Source organism: Oncorhynchus nerka, linkage group LG24 (assembly GCF_034236695.1).
Source record: "Oncorhynchus nerka isolate Pitt River linkage group LG24, Oner_Uvic_2.0, whole genome shotgun sequence".
Classification (NCBI taxonomy): Eukaryota; Metazoa; Chordata; class Actinopteri; order Salmoniformes; family Salmonidae; genus Oncorhynchus; species Oncorhynchus nerka.
Window position 1 is genome coordinate 55397411 of NC_088419.1, and position 13346 is coordinate 55410756.

The 13346-nt window shown below is 45.8% G+C and overlaps 1 protein-coding gene across 3 annotated transcripts in view; it reads right to left on the reverse strand.

Annotated features, from left to right (window-relative positions):
* LOC115108209 (ankyrin repeat domain-containing protein 13C-like) overlaps positions 1-13346 on the reverse strand; it is an 87114-nt gene that overhangs the window by 42569 nt on the left and 31199 nt on the right. The window contains exon 1 of one of the 3 annotated variants that reach the window (XM_029632279.2): positions 10430-12181. The exons of the other annotated variants lie outside the window; for them this stretch is intronic. The gene's annotated coding sequence lies outside the window, so the exon portion shown is untranslated. Of the gene's footprint in view, positions 1-10429; positions 12182-13346 lie in introns of those variants that run through there. 3 annotated transcript variants of the gene reach the window in all.

A 13346-nucleotide genomic window follows, 5' to 3' on the forward strand; every position in this document is an offset into this window, starting at 1 on the left:
TTAGGAAACTATGCAGTATTTTTTTTTTTTACGTATTATTTCTTACACTGTTACCCCAGGAAATCTTAAGTCTTATTACATACAGCCTGGAGGAACTATTGGATATAAGAGCAACATCAACTTACCAACATTACGACCAGGAATACGACTTTCCCGAAGCGGATCCTCTGTTTGGACCACCACCCAGGACAATGGATCGGATCGCAGTAGGCGACCCAAAACAACGACGCTGCAGAAGGGGCAGACAGAGCGGTCTTCCGCCCACCGCTCCCGAGTATACTATTCACCAATGTCCAGTCTCTTGACAACAAGGTATACGAAATTCGAGCAAGGGTTGCCTTCCAGAGAGACATCAGAGATTGTAACATTCTTTGTTTCATGGAAACATGGCTCACTCGGGATACGTTATCAGAGTTGGTACAGCCACCCAGTTTCTTCTGAAAACAAGGCTCCCTAAATTTTATCAGCATATCGAATGTGTGACCCGGGCTGGCAACACTCTGGATCATTGCTACTCTAATTTCTGCGACACATACAAACCCTCCCTCGCCCTCCTTTCGGTAAATCTGACCACGACTCCATTTTGTTGCTCCCAGCCTATAGACAGAAACTAAAACAGGAAACGCCCATGCTCAGGTCTGTTCAACGCTGGTCCGACCAATCTGATTCCATGCTTCAAGATTGCTTCGATCACGTGTACTGGGATATGTTCCGGATAGCATCGGACAATAACATTGATGTATATGCTGATTCGGTGAGCGAGTTTATTAGCAAGTGCATCGGTGATATGGTACCCACGGTGACAATTAAATCCTTCTCCAACCAGAAACCGTAGATTGATGGCAGCATTCGTGCAAAACTGAAAGCGCGAACCACTGCTTTTAATCTTGGCAAGGCGACCGGAAACATGACCGAATACAAACAGTATAGCTATTCCCTCCGCAAGGCAATCGAGCAAGCTAAGCGTCAGTATAGAGACAAAGTAGAGTCGCAATTCAACGGCTCAGATGCGAGACGTATGTGGCAGGTTCTACACTCAATCACGGACTACAAAAAGAAAACCAGCCCTGTCGCGTACACCGATGTCTTGCTCCCAGACAAACTAAACAACTTATTTGCTTGCTTTGAGGACAATACAGTGCCACTGACACGGCCCACTACCAAAACATGCGGGCTCTCCTTCACCGCAGCCAACGTGAGTGAAACATTTAAACGTGTTAACCCTCGCAAGGTTGCTGGCCCAGACGGCATCCCTAGCCGCGTCCTCAGAGCATGCGCTGACCAGCTGGCTGGTGTGTTTACGGACATATTCAATCAATCCCTATTCCAGTCTGCTGTTCCCACATGCTTCAAGAGGGTCACCATTGTTCCTGTTCCCAAGATAGCTAAGGTAACTTAGCTAAATGGATATCGCCCCGTAGCACTCACTTCCGTCATCATGAAGTGCTTTGAGAGACTAGTCAAGGATCATTTCAACTGTTCTGCCTTATTATTATTCGACCATGCTGGTCATTTATGAACATTTGAACATCTTGGTCATGTTCTGTTATAATCTCTACCCGGCACAGCCAGAAGAGGACTGGCCACCCCACATAGCCTGGTTCCTCTCTAGGTTTCTTCCTAGGTTTTGGCCTTTCTAGGGAGTTTTTCCTAGCCACCGTGCTTCTACACCTGCATTGTTTGCTGTTTGGGGTTTTAGGCTGGGTTTCTGTACAGCACTTTGAGATATCAGCTGATGTACGAAGGGCTATATAAATAAATTTGATTTGATATCACCTCCACCCTACCTGACACCCTAGAACCACTCCAATTTGTAGTGAGGACTGCACAACGCATCACCGGGGGCAAACTACCTGCCCTCCAGGACACCTACACCACCCGATGTCACAGGAAGGCCAAAAATATCATCAAGGACAACCACCCGAGCCACTGCCTGCTCACCCCGCTATGATCCAGAAGGCGAGGTCAGTACAGGTGCATCAAAGCTGGGACCGAGAGACTGAAAAACAGCTTCTATCTAAAGGCCATCAGACTGTTAAACAGCCATCACTAACATTGAGTGGTTTCTGCCAACATATAGACTCAATCTCTAGCCCCTTTTATAACTAACATTTGGATGTAATAAATGTATCACTAGTCACTTAAACAATGCAACTTTATATAATGTTCACATACCCTACATTACTCATCTCATATGTATATACTGTACTCTTACCATCTACTGCATCTTGCCTATGCCATTCGGCCATCGCTCATCCATATATTTCTATGTACATATTCTTAATCATTCCTTTACACTTGTGTGTATAAGGTAGTTGTTGTGAAATTGTTAGATTACTTGTTTGATATTACTGCACGGTCGGAACTAGAAGCACAAACATTTCGCTACACTCGCATTAACATCTGCTAACCATGTATATGTGACCAATTCAATTTTATTTTATTTGAAAACAAATAGTGCCGATTGAGTGCACTTCCAGTAATACCGTATACCCTGGTAAGGTACCGCCCAACCCTATTTCTGGGTCAGCCTATAAGAGCTTTGCACACCTGGATTGTGCAACATGTGCCATTATTCTTTTCAACATTCTTCAAGCTCTGTCAAATTGCGCATTCCTTTTCTTTTTTATCCTGAACCCCCTCCAGTCCTTAACAATTACAAGCATAACCATAACATGATGCAGCCACCACTATGCTTGAAAATATGTAGAGTGGTACTCAGTAATGTGTTGTATTGGATTTGCCCCAAACATAACACTTTGAATTCAGGACAAAAAGTAAATTGCTTTGACATATTTTTGCAGTATTACTTTAGTGCCTTGTGCATGTCTTAGAATATTTTTTATTCTGTACATGCTTCCTTCTTTTCACATTGTCAATTAGGTTAGTATTGTGGAGTAACTACCATGTTTTTGATCCAGCCTCAGTTTTTCTCCTATCACAGCCATTAAACGTTGTAACTATTTTAAAGTCACCATTGGCCTCCTGGTGATATCCCTGAGCGGATTAGTTCCTCTCCTGCAACTGAGTTATGAAGAGCGCCTGTATCTTTGTAGTGACTGGGTGTATTGATACACCCTCCAAAGTGTAATTAATAACCTCACCGTGTTCAAAGGGATAATCAATGTCTGCTTTCTTTCTTTTTACCCATCTACCAATAGGTGCCCATCTTCGTGAGGCATTGGAAAACTTCCCTGGTCTTTGTTGTTGAATCTGTGTTTGAAATTCACTGCTTGACTGAGGAACCTTCGAATAATTGTATGTGTGGCGTACAGAGGTGAGGTAGTTATTATTGCACACAGAGTGAGTCCATGTAACTTATGTGACTTGTTAAGCACACCAACAGAATGCTCTCAATGGTGCATCTACAGAAGTTTGCGAGAGTCTTAGGGGCCATGCAGAATTTCTTCAGCCGCCTGAGGTTGTAGAGGCGCTGTTGCGCCTTCTTCACCACAGTGTTGGTGTGGTGGAACCATTTCAGGTCCTCAGTGATGTGCATGCCAAGAAACTTTAAGCTTTTGACCCTCTCCACTGCAACCCCGTCGTTGTGGATGGGGGCGTGCTGCCTCCTCTGTCTCCTGTAGTCCTCCTTTGTTTTTTGATGTTGAGGGACAGGTTATTTTCCTGGCATCACTCCGCCAGGGCTCTAACCTCCTCCCTGTAGGCTGTCTCGTCATTATTGGTAATCAGGCCTACCAATGTCGTGTCTTCAGCTAACTTGATGATTTGTACTTCCGGCGCCGACTGAGATGGCCGCCTCGCTTCGCGTTCCTAGGAAACTATGCAGTTTTTTGTTTTTTTACGTGTTATTTCTTACATTAGTACCCCAGGTCATCTTAGGTTTCATTACATACAGTCGAGAAGAACTACTGAATATAAGATCAGCGCCAACTCACCATCAGTACGACCAAGAATATGTTTTCCGCGACGCGGATCCGGTGTTCTGCCTTACAAACAGGACAACGGAATGGATCGCATGCAGCGACCCAAGGAAACGACTCCGAAAAAGAGGGAAACGAGGCGGTGTTCTGGTCAGACTCCGAAAAAGGGCACATCGCGCACCACTCCCCAGCATTCTTCTTGCCAATGTCCAGTCTCTTGACAACAAGGTTGACGAAATCCGACCAAGGGTAGCATTCCAGAGGGACATCAGAGACTGCAACGTTCTCTGCTTCACAGAAACATGGCTTACTGGGAAGACGCTATCCGATGCGGTGCAGCCAACGGGTTTCTCCACGCATTGCGCGGACAGAAACAAACATCTTTCTGGTAAGAAGAGTGGCGGGGGCGTATGCCTCATGACTAACGAGACATGGTGTGATGAAGGAAACATACAGGAACTCAAATCCTTCTGTTCACCTGATTTAGAATTCCTCACAATCAAATGTAGACCGCATTATCTTCCAAGAGAATTCTCCTCGATTATAATCACAGCCGTATATATCCCCCAAGCAGACACATCGATGGCTCTGAACGAACTTTATTTAACTCTTTGCAAACTGGAAACCATTTATCCGGAGGCTGCATTCATTGTAGCTGGGGATTTTAACAAAGCTAATCTGAAAACAAGACTCCCTAAATTTTACCAGCATATCGATTGCGCAACCAGGGGTGGTAAAACCTTGGATCATTGTTACTCTAACTTCCGCGACGCATATAAGGCCCTGCCCCGCCCCCTTTCGGAAAAGCTGACCACGACTCCATTTTGCTGATCCCTGCCTACAGGCAGAAACTAAAACAAGAGGCTCCCACGCTGAGGTCTGTCCAACGCTGGTCAGACCAAGCTGACTCCACACTCCAAGACTGCTTCCATCACGTGGACTGGGACATGTTTCGTATTGCGTCAGATGGAAATATTGACGAATACGCTGATTCGGTGTGCGAGTTCATTAGAACGTGCGTCGAAGATGTCGTTCCCATAGCAACGATAAAAACATTCCCAAACCAGAAACCGTGGATTGATGGCAGCATTCGCGTGAAACTGAAAGCGCGAACCACTGCTTTTAATCAGGGCAAGGTGTCTGGTAATATGTCCGAATATAAACAATGCAGCTATTCCCTCCGCAAGGCTATTAAACAAGCTAAGCGTCAGTACAGAGACAAAGTGGAATCTCAATTCAATGGCTCAGACACAAGAGGCATGTGGCAGGGTCTACAGTCAATCACGGACTACAAGAAGAAACCCAGCCCAGTCACGGACCAGGATGTCTTGCTCCCAGGCAGACTAAATCACTTTTTGCCCGCTTTGAGGACAATACAGTGCCACTGACACGGCCTGCAACGAAAACATGCGGTCTCTCCTTCACTGCAGCTGAGGTGAGTAAGACATTTAAACGTGTTAACCCTCGCAAGGCTGCAGGCCCAGACGGCATCCCCAGCCGCGCCCTCAGAGCATGCGCAGACCAGCTGGCGGTGTGTTTACGGACATATTCAATCAATCCCTATACCAGTCTGCTGTTCCCACATGCTTCAAGAGGGCCACCATTGTTCCTGTTCCCAAGAAAGCTAAGGTAACTGAGCTAAACGACTACCGCCCGTAGCACTCACTTCCGTCATCATGAAGTGCTTTGAGAGACTAGTCAAGGACCATATCACCTCCACCCTACCTGACACCCTAGACCCACTCCAATTTGCTTACCGCCCAAATAGGTCCACAGACGATGCAATCTCAACCACACTGCACACTGCCCTAACCCACCTGGACAAGAGGAATACCTATGTGAGAATGCTGTTCATCGACTACAGCTCGGCATTCAATACCATAGTACCCTCCAAGCTCGTCATCAAGCTCGAGACCCTGGGTCTCGACCCCGCCCTGTGCAACTGGGTACTGGACTTCCTGACGGGCCGCCCACAGGTGGTGAGGGTAGGCAACAACATCTCCTCCCGCTGATCCTCAACACGGGGCCCCACAAGTGCGTTCTGAGCCCTCTCCTGTACTCCCTGTTCACCCACGACTGCGTGGCCATGCACGCCTCCAACTCAATCATCAAGTTTGCGGACGACACAACAGTGGTAGGCTTGATTACCAACAACGACGAGACGGCCTACAGGGAGGAGGTGAGGGCCCTCGGAGTGTGGTGTCAGGAAAATAACCTCACACTCAACGTCAACAAAACTAAGGAGATGATTGTGGACTTCAGGAAACAGCAGAGGGAACACCCCCTATCCACATCGATGGATCAGTAGTGGAGAGGGTAGCAAGTTTTAAGTTCCTCGGCATACACATCACAGACAAACTGAATTGGTCCACTCACACTGACAGCGTCGTGAAGAAGGCGCAGCAGCGCCTCTTCAACCTCAGGAGGCTGAAGAAATTCGGCTTGTCACCAAAAGCACTCACAAACTTCTACAGATGCACAATCGAGAGCATCCTGGCGGGCTGTATCACCGCCTGGTACGGCAACTGCTCCGCCCTCAACCGTAAGGCTCTCCAGAGGGTAGTGAGGTCTGCACAACGCATCACCGGGGGCAAACTACCTGCCCTCCAGGACACCTACACCACCCGATGTTACAGGAAGGCCATAAAGATCATCAAGGACATCAACCACCGAACCACTGCCTGTTCACCCCGCTATCATCCAGAAGGCGAGGTCAGTACAGGTGCATCAAAGCTGGGACCGAGAGACTGAAAAACAGCTTCTATCTCAAGGCCATCAGACTGTTAAACAGCAATCACTAACATTGAGTGGCTGCTGCCAACACACTGTCATTGACACTGACCCAACTCCAGCCACTTTAATAATGGGAATTGATGGGAAATGATGTAAATATATCACTAGCCACTTTAAACAATGCTACCTTATATAATGTTACTTACCCTACATTATTCATCTCATATGCATATGTATATACTGTACTCTAGATCATCGACTGCATTCTTATGTCACTAGCCACTTTAACTATGCCACTTTGTTTACTTTGTCTACATACTCATCTCATATGTATATACTGTACTCGATACCATCTACTGTATGCTGCTCTGTACCATCACTCATTCATATATCCTTATGTACATATTCCTTATCCCCTTACACTGTGTATAAGACAGTAGTTTTGGAATTGTTAGTTAGATTACTTGTTGGTTATCACTGCATTGTCGGAACTAGAAGCACAAGCATTTCGCTACACTCGCATTAACATCTGCTAACCATGTGTATGTGACAAATAAAATTTGATTTGATTTGAGTTGGGAGTAGTGCGTAGCCACACAGTAATGGGTAAACAGGGAGTACAGGAGGGGGCTGAGCACACACCCCTGGGGGGTTCCGTGTTGAGGATCAGCATGGCAGAGATGTTGTTGCCTACCCTCACCACTTGGGGTTAACCCATCAGGAAGTCTAGGACCCAGTTGCACAGGGAGGGGTTCAGAACACTGAGCTTAGTAACAAGCTTGGTGGGCACTATGGTGTTGAAAGCAGAGCTCTAGTTGATGAACAGCATCCTCACATAGGTATTCCTATTGTCTATAGGTGGAATAGGGTAATGTGCAGTGCAATGGCGAATGCGTCGCCCTTGGATTTGTTGGGGAGGTATGCAAAATGTAGTGGGTCTAAGATGTCGGGCAAGGTAGAGGTGATATGGTCCTTGACCAGCCTCTCAAAGCACTTCATGATAACAGAGGTGAGTGCTACGGGGCGATTTAAATCAAATGTTATTAGTCACATGCGCCGAATACAGACCTTACAGTGAAATGCTTACTTACGAGCCCTAACCAACAATGCAGTTTAAAAAAATACGGATAAGAATAAGAGATAAAGGTAACAAGTAATTAAAGAGCAGCAGTAAAATAACAATAGCGAGACTATATACAGGGGGGGTACCGATACAGAGTCAATGTGCGGGGGCACCTGTTAGTTGAGTTAGTATGTACATGTAGGTATTAAAGTGTAAAGAGGGGTTGGGGGGGTACACTGCAAACAGTCTGGGTAGCCATTTGACTAGATGTTCAGGAGTCTTATGGCTTGGGGGTAGAAGCTGTTTAGAAGCCTCTTGGACCTAGACTTGGTGCTCCGGTACCGCTTGTAGCAGAGAGGTAGCAGAGAGAACAGTCTATGACTAGGGTGGCTGGAGTCTTTGACCATGTTTAGGGCCTTCCTCTGAAACTGCCTGGTATAGAGGTCCTGCATGGCAGGAAGCTTGGCCCCAGTGATGTACTGGGCCGTTCTCACTACCCTCTGTAGTGCCTTGCGGTCGGAGGCCGAGCAGTTGCCATATACCAGGCAGTGATGCAACCAGTCAGAATGCTCTCAATGGTGCAGCTGTAGAACCTTTTGAGGATCTGAGGACCCATGACAAATCTTTTCAGTGTCCTGGGAGGAATAGGTTTTGTCGTACCCTCTTCACGACTGTCTTGGTGTGCTTGGACCATGTTAGTTTGTTGGTGATGTAAACACTAAGGAACTTGAAGCTCCCAACCTGCTCCACTGCAGCCCCGTCGATGGGAATGGGGGTGTGCTCGGTCATCTTTTTGCTGTAGTCCACAATCATCTCCTTTGTCTTGATCACGTTGAGAGAGAGGTTGTTGTCCTGGCACCACACGGCCAGGTCTCTGACCTCCTCCATATAGGCTGTCTCGTTGTTGACGGTGATCAGGCCTACCACTGTGGTGTCATTGGCAAATGATGGTATTGGAGTCATGTCTGGCCGTGCAGTCATGAGTGAACAGGGAATACAGGAGGGGACTGAGCACGCACCCGAGGGGCCCCTGTGTTGAGGATCAGCGTGGTGGGTATGTTGTCACCTACCCTTACCACCTGGGGGCGGCCCATCAGGAAGTCCAGGATCCAGTTGCAGAGGGAGGTGTTTAGTCCCAGGGTCCTTAGCTTATTGATGAGCTTTGAGGGCACTATGGTGTTGAACGCTAAGCTGTAGTCAATGAGTATTATTCTCACATAGTTTAGTTACCTTAGCTTGCTTGGGTACATGAAAAATGCTGGACATCTTGAAGTAAGAAGGGACAACAGACTGGTATAGGGATAGGTTGAATATGTCCGTAAACACTCCAGCCAGCTGGCCTGCATCATGCACTGGGGACACAGCTTGGTATGCCGTCCGGGCTGGCAGCCATGCTTGAAAGTCCTATAATCGGGAAGCCGTAGTCCTCTTGAGCAGCGGGGGCCCACAATAGTGGCTCTGTGTTGTTTTCCTTGAAGCTGGCAAAGAATGTGTTAAGTTCCTCTGGGAGTGAGGCATCGGTGTCCGCGACATAGCTTGTTTCCTCTTTATAGTCTGTTATAGTCCCTGCCACATGTATTGTGTCTGAGCCACTGAATTGTGACTGCACATTGCCCCGTTAATATATTTTTGCCGCTTTGATTGACTTACAGAGGTTGTAGCTGGTCTGTTTGTACTCGTTCATGTTCCCAGTCACCTTGCCGTGGTTAAATGGGGTGGTTACGCTTTTATTTTTGCTCGAAAGCTGCCAATTACCACGTTTTATTGGTTTGGATATGCTTTAATCGTCACTGTAGGAACAACATCCTCTATGCACTTGATTATGAAACCAGTGACAGAGATAGTGTCAATGATATTCCAGAGGCGCCTCGGAACATATCCCAGGAGTGATCTGATTTGCTGTAGGGTGGGCGGGGGTGGGCCTTGTAACCATCACAGAATAGGGAGAATAACATTGTTCAAGCGTCTTCTCTCCCCATGTGGCACAGGAGATTTCAGGAAAACGTTCCTAAGATTTCCTTTATTAATAATATCCCCAGCTACAACAAATGTCGCCTCAGGATGTGCGGTTTCCAAGCTTTAATTTGGTGTATTGCCCTTGTGAATGTATGAAATTTAAATATATTAAAAAAAATACCCCTAGCCTTAAGAAGTTTTTAACTAACTCTTTGGAATTACTTCAATAGCAACAGTGAATCTATTAAGTGGAGATTTCAGTGACAAATATCAAAGCTATGCAGGGCTTGATTAAAACCATGGATGGGAGACCGAAGAGATAGCTGTAGCTATATCAACTCTACAGTAGGATGTGAGGTGCTGCCCAGTCTATTGTTTTTTTTATAGTGGATATTATGTTGAAAATCTGACTTTGTTTCAAAGGCAAAAATTCAACATATTTTATACAAATGTGGTCTTTGTTGAAAATTGGTTACCATAATGATGATGATTCTACCTTCAAAACAACAGTTGCTTTGACTTTTTCAAATCCAATGTGTTTTCCACAGTGATTCAATCTCACAACATATTGACAGATTAAGTTGAAACAACATTGATTTAATCAGTTTGTGCCCAGTGGGTTGGGTGTCCCCCTTGAGTGCAATTACAACCTAATAAAGTAATAAGATGGGTTGGATGACTACTGAATGTCGGCTAGAGTGTGGAAGAAGGAAAATGGACATGATAAATTCAGAATAATTGGACAAATGGGAGGTATTAGGTACAGAGGACAGTTGGGAGCTCAGCTTCCACATACTTAGAGAGAATTAGATCAGCATTTCTAGTCAATTCCTCTTGAAGAGGTCGGGAACTGTGAGGAAAGAGCAGAAAATGAGAACGGAAGAAAACATTTTAATGAGAAGGGGAACATACTACCCGTTTCCGAATACCCATACTAGCGTACTACATACTTAAACCGCATACTATTTACCCATCGTCGAATACTATTTAGCACATACTGTTTAGTAAAAAGTATGCAGTATGCCACCGTCGTAACGCAGTAGAAGCTTCTGATTGGCTGAGTAGGTTGGGCGTGGATTCTTCCAAATTCAACAGACTGGCAAATCATTAACCAACCTGATAATAGCTCATTTTCATTTCCAAATCTGAACGTGGTTTAGTATTTAGTTAAAAGGCTATGACGAAGCCCATGAGAACAAGAAACACTTTTCAATGAGATAACAGAAATCCACTTTGGGTAAAACATTTTTTTTTTAAAGACTGTTTTCAGAAATGATTTTCGAAATGTTGCATACTATTAAAAATTATATTTTCGCATGCTGAGAACGGGTCACGGGTGATTCCGTTGCTTCCCGCTATTTGTTGATCGAACTGATTAGCTGTTGTCAAAGCAGAAATTAGTATTACCACCGGACATTTAAAGTATACTTGATTTTCGAAATGTCGCATACTATTAAACATTATTTTTTTCAGCATACTCAAACAACCTAATATTTAGGATGCAAATATAGGTATTCGGACAGGGCCAGTGTTTATATGAAAGTGGGTAATATAGTCTATTGCATGATTCAATTAAATGAATCATAATAATAAAGATGTCCTCCGCTGATTGGGTGACGTTGGGTCACAAAAGGTCTTGCATCCATCTCCAAAATGAAAAGCAAAATGCTCACGTCAGTGAGTGTTGCATCAGCATGATCTGTGCTTAACCTCTTCTTGGCCCAGCGCCAGCTGATAAGACTGGTTAATGTAGAGCACGTGTCAAACTCATTCCACGGAGGGCCGAGTGTCTACGGGTTTTCGCTCCACCCCTGTAATTGATTGATTAATTAAAGTCACTAATTAGTAAGGAACTCCCCTCACCTGGTTATCTAGGTGTTAATTGAATGGAAAAAATGAAAACCCGCAGATACTCAGCCCTCCGTGGAATGAGTTTGACACCCCCGATGTAGAGGAAACAGAGTTCCCCTGTCCGGCCACCGTGGTCCAGGCGGTTGAGTGCACGATATTTCCCTGCCTATTCCCTGGTTGTGTAATAAGCACAGCATTTAGTAGAAATGCTTTATGTAAGCCTGAGCAAGCAAGCAGACCGGCTAGGCTAGGCAGGACAGGGCACGGCACGGCAGGGCATGTCTCTCTGGCAAGGCCCCAAGAGCAGGGCTTGGCATTTCAGGGAATAGGAGCACTAGGCTAGGGTGGGCTAGTCCTAATGAGTGGACCGATGCTGTACAACCTCATTGGTAAGATAAGTTATCTTATCGCAATCTCTACAGCACAGCTGTCAAACTCATTCCACGAAGGGCCGAGTGTCTGCGGGATATTTCTCCTCCCTTGTACTTGATTGATGAATAAAGGTCACTAATTAGTAAGGAACTCCCCACACCTGGTTGTCTAGGGCTTAACTGAAAGGAAAAAACAAAAACCTGCAGACACTAGGCCCTCCACATTTGTCACCCCTACTCTACAACATTTAATCAAGAATGAAATATATATGGCTTTCTCATTCATTCTCTTCTGTCTTATTTTCATTTTTTCCATAATCTCTAACAGAAGTGAGATGCTGCAACAGTCACTGGTTAGGGACATGAGCAAATAAATATCTCAATTTATTGGTTGCACTCCTCAATAATTAGTCTAACTTATACGTATTTGGGCTCCGGCCTTCTCATCTATCTTCTAAATAGATACTGTCCTTCCTGATGTTGAAGGCATTTCTCTGATTTGTGAAAAGTGTCCTTTTTATTGTGCCAACTGCCTATGATTTGATGCACTTGAATGTCAGATTCTGCTGTCTGTCGACAAGTTCCATCTCGTACCTTGGTACCAAACACGCAACTCGTTATCCTGCATCTTATGAATCCATTTGAGATGGCCTATCATTTTGTCTCTCTGTGCAAGCACTACAGGACATGAGGCACAACAGGACATGAGGCACTACAGGACATGAGGCACTACAGGACATGAGGCACAACAGGACATGAGGCACAACAGGACATGAGGCACTACAGGACATGAGGCACTACAGGACATGAGGCACAACAGGACATGAGGCACTACAGGACATGAGGCACTACAGGACATGAGGCACAACAGGACATGAGGCACTACAGGACATGAGGCACAACAGGACATGAGGCACTACAGGACATGAGGCACTACAGGACATGAGGCACTACAGGACATGAGGCACAACAGGACATGAGGCACTACAGGACATGAGGCACTACAGGACATGAGGCACTACAGGACATGAGGCACTACAGGACATGAGGCACTACAGGACATGAGGCACAACAGGACATGAGGCACTACAGGACATGAGGCACAACAGGACATGAGGCACAACAGGACATGAGGCACTACAGGACATGAGGCACAACAGGACATGAGGCACAACAGGACATGAGGCACAACAGGACATGAGGCACTACAGGACATGAGGCACAACAGGACATGAGGCACTACAGGACATGAGGCACAACAGGACATGAGGCACAACAGGACATGAGGCACAACAGGACATGAGGCACTACAGGACATGAGGCACTACAGGACATGAGGCACAACAGGACATGAGGCACAACAGGACATGAGGCACAACAGGACATGAGGCACTACAGGACATGAGGCACTACAGGACATGAGGCACAACAGGACATGAGGCACAACAGGACATGAGGCACTACAGGACATGAGGCACTACAGGACATGAG